The sequence below is a fragment of the Nyctereutes procyonoides genome, unplaced genomic scaffold (assembly GCF_905146905.1).
Source record: "Nyctereutes procyonoides isolate TBG_1078 unplaced genomic scaffold, NYPRO_anot_genome, whole genome shotgun sequence".
NCBI lineage: Eukaryota > Metazoa > Chordata > Mammalia > Carnivora > Canidae > Nyctereutes > Nyctereutes procyonoides.
Window position 1 is genome coordinate 24639306 of NW_026575121.1, and position 7453 is coordinate 24646758.

General features: G+C 38.2%; 1 pseudogene; it reads left to right on the forward strand.

Annotated features, from left to right (window-relative positions):
* Positions 1-6250: 6250 nt before the first annotated feature.
* Positions 6251-7228, forward strand: LOC129516348 (heterogeneous nuclear ribonucleoprotein A1-like; annotated as a pseudogene).
* The last annotated feature ends 225 nt before the right edge of the window (positions 7229-7453 follow it).

A 7453-nucleotide genomic window follows, 5' to 3' on the forward strand; every position in this document is an offset into this window, starting at 1 on the left:
AAACTCCTCCAGGGCAGAGATCCTGAATACTTCATCTTTCAATCCTTCCTTTTGTAGCAGTGCCTAGCATCCCACATGTATTAGTTAAATGAAAATTGTCAAATGAAGCTTTCTTTCCTGAATTACTGGATGTGAGTAAATAAATGGATATTTTACAGGGCAGAGCACGAATACTCTTGAGGGACAGTATTTGGAGCAGAATATTGCATTATGAGATGCTCTGAGATTGTATCGTAACAATATCTAGGGGTAGAGGAGGAGACACCTCTCTGTCTTTGCCCAGTCTAGTTACTAGTTATGCTGTCACTGAAGTAGGTTCTTGGTTTACACACAAACATGCTTCTTGATCAGAACTGGTAACTGAGTTTGGGGTTCCCCCTGCTGGACTTTTTCTTATTTTTTCACCACTGCCTTAAGCATCAAGAAGCCTCAGACAATAGAATGTTGCAGGTACTTAGGGTTCTCCAGTTTCTGAGTCCTTAATCAATATTCCGAATCTGTTGATTTCTAAGAATTATTCAATATATTACTATTGATTTGCCCTATGCTTGCTTAGGCATGTAGAAATTGTATATAGATGGAAATCAATTGAAAGTATAAAATATGTGTCTCAAATGGCACGAATCAGAATCAGACCTATAAATACAGAGAGTAATCTGATGGTTGCCAGAAGAGGTTGGTGAGGGGTTGAGCAAAACAAGTAAAGAAGAATGGGAGATACAGGCCTCCAGTTATGGAATGAGTAAGTCCCAAGAATTAAAGGCAGAGCATGAGGAATATAGTCAATGACACTGAGGATGTACCAGGGCAGCTAGAAGCTACAGTTGTGGTGAACATAGCATTATGGATAAACTTATCAAATTACTATGTAGTACACTTAAAACTAATGTAACACTGTGTGTCAACCATACTCAAAAATTGTATACAACTTAAGTGAAGATGACTTCAGTATTTTTAAACCTTTTTTCTTGTTTTCACACAAAAATTTGCAGTGTACCTGTGGACCTCCTGAGGTTTATTGACAAATACATTTCATTTTCCTCTTTTTTGGCAGGTGGGAATAGGGCTGTGCTTTCTGGGGTCTATGAAGTCAAGCATGACTACTTGACTTGTAAATGAAATGGACAGTGCTGGTCACTTTGAACGGAAGCCTTGAAATTCTAATTTTTTATTTGTGATATTCCCTCTCTTCACACTCTCAAGTGCCAAGCAACATTCCTTATGGAAGCTAGGGCAGCTTGGCTTGCAGAATAAGAATGATGGAAGTTGGAAGCCCTGTGTTCCCCACCCCCTATCTTACACATTGACCTGAACTGATACCAATTGTGAGTAAAAAAATAAACCTGCATTGCATGAATTCACTGAGATTTTTGGCTTCTTATCCCTGCAACTCAACCTGGGTTATCTCAACCTACACAGTATCCTACACAGGATATAGAAATGAAAATAGCCACTTTATCTGTGGTACATTCCATTTCTTTATCACAATCACATAATATTGTGAGAAGTAAATGAGGTTACGAGTCCCCAGAAATTTGAATGACTATTAGTTTTCATTCATTCTGCCTTCATCAAATCATGTGTGAACATTATTTCTACCGAGGGAAAAATAACTGGATCTGTGCAGAATCAAAAATATTTGTTTATAATACCTTCAGGAGATAATTTAAAAAGTTTAGAAGCATATTTTGCTTATATGTATTATTCAAGTGACACTCTCAAACATCCCCATTAATTTAGGTGATTGTGCAAAATGAAAGGGTTTGTTCTGTCCCTATGTTCTGTTTATTGTCCCCTACACCTAAAGCCACAAATTCTTGTCCTGAATTTTCAAGATATTTGCTTTATTTGCTTATGCTGATGATGTTAGTGGGAAAATAAACAACAGAAATATTAATGAAAATGAAAAAAAAATGAGAATCTCTGAATGTGACACAATTTGAGAAACTAAAGAGTACCACCAAAACTAACTGGCTCATGGGTCAGAGGAGAGGTTTAAGAATGATATAGATGAGGATCACATTGCAAACAGAAAAATGTTCTACCAATAACAGAAATGAACAATGATGTAGTAATCAGTGACTTATGAATATCCGTAGTAAGAAAGGTTACAGGTTATGGCTGTACTCTGCTTCCTAAAAGCACCACTACCATCTTGTGACAAATGCCACCCATATGTTCCAAAGAATTAAGGGTCCCAACAAAGAAAGCCATGGCTATCCAACATTTTTTATGAGAAAAATAATGTCCCCCAAGTTCATATCATTTCCTGAAATAATCTTCCATTTCCTTTGTGGTTATTTAAAACTTCTGCAACTTTCAAAGCTCAATTTCAATAATCTCACAGAAAAGTGATATTCTACCAAAGGGAAAAGAGGAATAAAGTTTCCTTTTGGACTCTTTCCTTTCTTTAAAAAATAATCCTATAGATATTAACCATAGTTTGATGATTAATGATCATTTTACCTAGTACACAGTCCATTACATTTAAGCAAAAGAAGCTATGTTTGGTAGTTCTCTGGCTCACCAGCATACCCCTCCATCTCATACACACACTACTTGTATATTTGGAAAAATATATAGCTATAGAGGGTTCTTGATTCACCCTCACTCTGATATGTTTATACAAACACACACACATTAGTAGATGAGGAGTTAGATGTAACCCTTTCATTCATTTCATTCATTCATATATTTTTACCCACACATTTACATAGAAGCAGAGGGGTCTTCTGAGAGGGATATTAATATGACCTTTTTCAAAATTACATTTATCTGATGAATTGGAATAGTTCTGTCCAAGGACAGAATTAGAGAATATAGGCAACTCACAATGAGTACTGGAGGAGAGAGCATCATTAACCTCTGCCTTTTAGGCCAAAAGCAAATGAATTCATTGATTCTGGCTCTGTAAAGTGGGGTACTCAAAACTGTTCCACCTCTGGCATCCGAAAGAAGACTCATTCCTTAAGGAGTTTGGTTATAGGAGACATATCCAGAAATGTAATATACGGTGTTCAGGTCATTATGGTCTAGTTTATTATTGGTCAAGTCTAATTTTGATGGAGAGATAGCCTTTAAGGAATTATTGTGACCACATAGATTGATACAGTTCTAACCTGAGGGCAGTTAGACAGCAAGTGTGGAGTCAGAAACCAATGTAGGGGGATCCCTGGGTGGCGCAGCGGTTTGGCGCCTGCCTTTGGCCCAGGGCGTGATCCTGAAGACCCGGGATCGAATCCCACGTCGGGCTCCCGGTGCATGGAGCCTGCTTCTCCCTCTGCCTATGTCTCTGTGCCTCTCTCTCTCTCTCTCTCTATCATGAATAAATAAAAAAAATTAAAAAAAAAAAGAAACCAATGTAGGTAATTCAATTGTGCCTCATCTCCACAGTCTCCCCACACTCAAACAAGTAGCCGTGCTCAGCAGGGGCAACAAAGATGGGTGGATCAGAACAGCAAAGGACAATTCTGAAGTTAAATGTCCTTTCTTCTTAGGATACCTAGGGCTCTTCCTATTAGCACAAGAACTCTATCACTATAAGTTAGCAATACTTTAGTTTCTAAGAAAACTTAATTCTGAACTGTTGACTCAAAAATTTTTTTGATCAAGCAAAGTTAGGTTTAAAAGACAAACTGTTTACTTCATTTATTTACTTATTTTTATTTTCTTAAGTAGGCTCCATGCCCAGAGTGGAGCCCAATGTGAAGCTTGAACTCATGATCCTGAGATCCAGACCTGAGCAAAGATTGAGTTAGACACTCTGCTGACTGAGCCACTAAGGTGCTCCTAAACTGTTTGTATTAGAGGTAGACATCCTGGTATCAAAGCCACGGTAGGGTTGCAGAAGGGATTGGTGAGCAAATCATATTTATAAGGTTTTGGTTTTTAGATTCAGGTGACTTAATACCAGTCTTCACGGTGAGAGGTGATTGTGTTTGGGCCAAGACTATGAAAGATAAAATCATTTAGAATTATTGGACACTATGAGGTGAGGGTCTGGAAGTGAGTTGTGATATGTGTATATTATCTAATAATCAAGCTTGTATATTCAGATGAACAATATATTGTTCTGTTTGAAGAGGTGTTTGTTCAGAGAGATAAATTATTTTATTGGACAACAGATTTGCAGAATTTATCTGATAGAGTACTGAAGTTCTTTATTGTTTATAGCATTATCTTATGAGTTAAAAAACAATATAACAAATAGTTACAGGACTGTCAAATCTCATTACCAAAGAATAAGTTCTATGGATATAGGTAATCCCAATTCTAAAGACTGGTCTTTCTTTTGTTTTTATTTTTACTTTTAATTTATTATATCAGAGAAAAGGTATTTCTACTTTGAGCTGTGAGCAGTGTTGTGTGAATGAGTTGTCTTACATAAGCTTGTGAGAGCCTTATTGGTAGCATCTCTTTAAAGTTCACCATGTTGTTATGTAGTTAGCTTGACATTAGCCAGTGGGAGTATTCAACTCCTTGGAATTGTCAAACACTCTAAATCAGACTTTTTTTTCCCCCTCCTTTTTTCTTTCAGAGAGTTAATCAAACATTTACCAGGATACCATTGTATGAAAAGTAATGTAGAGTACTGTCATTCCCATATATACTCCTCCAGGTGGAGACTGCGCCCATTGGCTATGGTTAAAAAAAAGGAATGTTCTGGAGTACCCAGAAAGGTAAACACTTTATACTGATATGGACTAAATGGGTGAGTTCTATTCTACATCCAAACAATGAAGATAATTAGAATTGATTTCTAATGTTTCAATAAACACCTTTATTTTTTATTTTTTTGTATATTTTTATTGGAATTCAATTTGCCAACATATAGCATTATACCCAGTGCTCATCCTGTCAAGTGCCCTGCTCAGTGCCCATCACCCAGTCACCACATCCCCCCGCCCACCTACCCTTCCAATATCCCTTGTTCTTTCCCAGAGTTAGGAGTCTCTCATGTTTTGTCACCCTTTCTGATTTTTCCCACTCATTTTCTCTCCTTTCCCCTACAATCCCTTTCACTATTTCTTATATTCCCCATCTGAGTGACACCATATAATGATTGTCCTTCTCCGATTGACTTACTTCACTCAGCATAATACCCTCCAGTTCCATCCACGTTGAAGCAAATGGAGGGTATTTGTCATTTCTAATGGCTGAGTAATATTCCATTGTATACATAGATCTTTATCCATTCATCTTTCTATGGACACCGAGGCTCCTTCCACAGTTTGGCAATTGTGGACATTGTTGCTATAAACATTGGGGTGCAGGTGTCTCGGCTTTTCAATGCATCATAAAACCTTTATTATTGATACTTAAAGCAGGGAAGAGGTCCTTCATTCAACTGGGGTTATTTTATATGTGGGTAATGTGAGTTCTAATTTATCATTTTAATGTAAGTCTGGAAAGGGCATTATAAAAATTTTGAGAGTGATGGAAATTTATATAATGATCATGGTGTTGCTTATAAAACTGCATTTCTAAAGTGGATGAATTTTATTGATATAAATTAAAGTATATTTCAATATAGCAGAGTTTGTAAAAAATGTAAAGTTCAACTTATTTCTATCTCAAATCTAATAGAGAGACAGAGACATTGATCTATTGCTTCAATGCAATATTATTTATATTATTAATTTCTTTAACTATTTTATAATGTAGGAAACCAATGAAAACCTTTAAAAATGTATAATTTACAGACATACCTTAAAGACAAACTTTTGGTGGATTAGCCAGCTGATGCTAAGAATATCTTGTCTAGAGAATGGATTTGGGATAGAATAGAGTAGTCATTAATATTTAACTTGTTTGAAATAACTTTAATTTTACTAGAATTATAGAAAGATAATAATATCAGCTTGAAATGAAAATTTAGATCAGAGTATCTAATGTTTCTATAGCTAAGAAAAGCCTGGATTCTCAGGCCCTCTCCCTACAGTTTCTTGTTAAGGAGGTCTGGAGCCATGCCTGGATGTCTGACCTTAACAAGTATTCCAAGTCATTCTTCTGATTTGGTAAATTTAGGTAATACTGGCATGAACTTTCAAGAAATTTTCTGATATCACTGGATCTTTTCATAGGGTTTATTTACTAGTTTTTTGTTTGTTTCTTTGTTTCCATTCTCAGCTAGAGTAATGGGAGAGAGAGAGTAGTTATAATCCCAAATAAAATATATCCCATTTTTCGCTTTTCTGCCCCTGGACGCCACCAAGTAAGCATCGTTGAAGTCTCCCCTCCCACTGCCATCATGTCTAAGTCAGAGTCTCCCAAAGAGCCTGAGCAGCTGCAGAAGCTCTTCATCGGAGGTCTGAGCTTCGAAACAACTGATGAGAGTCTGAGGAGCCATTTTGAGCAATGGGGGATGCTTAGGAACTGTGTGGTAATGAGAGACCCCAACGCCAAGTGCTCCAGAGGCTTTGGGTTTGTCACGTATGCCACCGTGGAGGAGGTGGGCCCGGCCATGAACGCTCAGCTGCACGAGGTGGACGGAAGAGTCGTGGTACCAAAGAGGGCTGTCTCCTGAGAACATTCTCAAAGACCTGGTGCCCACTTAACTGTGAAAAAGATTTTTGTTGGTGGCATTAAAGAAGACACTGAAGAACATTATCTAAGAGATTATTGAACAGTATAGGAAAATTGAACAGTATGGGAAAATTGAAGTGATTGAGATCATGACTGACCGAGGCAGTGGCAAAAAGAGAGGTTTTGCTTTTGTGACATTTGATGACCATGACTCTGTAGACAAGATTGTCATTCGAAAATCCCATACTGTGAATGGCCACAACTGTGAAGTGAGGAAAGCCCTATCGAAGCAAGGGATGGCTAGTGCTTCGTCCAGCCAAAGAGGCCGAAGTGGTTCTGGAAACTTTGGTGGTGGTCGTGGAGGTGGTTTTGGTGGCAATGACAACTTTGGTCGTGGAGGGAACTTCAGTGGTCGAGGTGGCTTCAGTGGCAGTCGAGGTGGTGGTGGATACGGTGGCAGTGGCGATGGCTATAACGGATTTGGTAATGAAGGAAGCAACTTTGGAGGTGGCAGAAGCTATAACAATTTTGGCAATTACAACAATCAATCCTCAAATTTTGGACCCATGAAAGGAGGAAATTTTGGAGGCAGAAGCTCTGGCCCCTGTGGTGGTGGAAGTCAATACTTTGCCAAACCACGAAACCAAGGTGGCTATGCGGTTCCAGCAGCAGCAGCAGCTATGGCAGTGGCAGAAGGTTTTAATTACTGTCAGGAAACGAAGCTTAGCAGGAGAGGAGAGCCAGAGAAGCTACAGGTTACAACAGATTTGTGAACTCAGCCAAGCACAGTGGTGGCAGGGCCTAGCTGCTGCAAAGAAGACATGTTTTAGACAATACTCATGTGTATGGGCAAAAAACTCGAGGACTGTATTTGTGACTAATTGTATAACAGGTTATTTTAGTTTCTGTTCTGTGGAAAGTGTAAAGC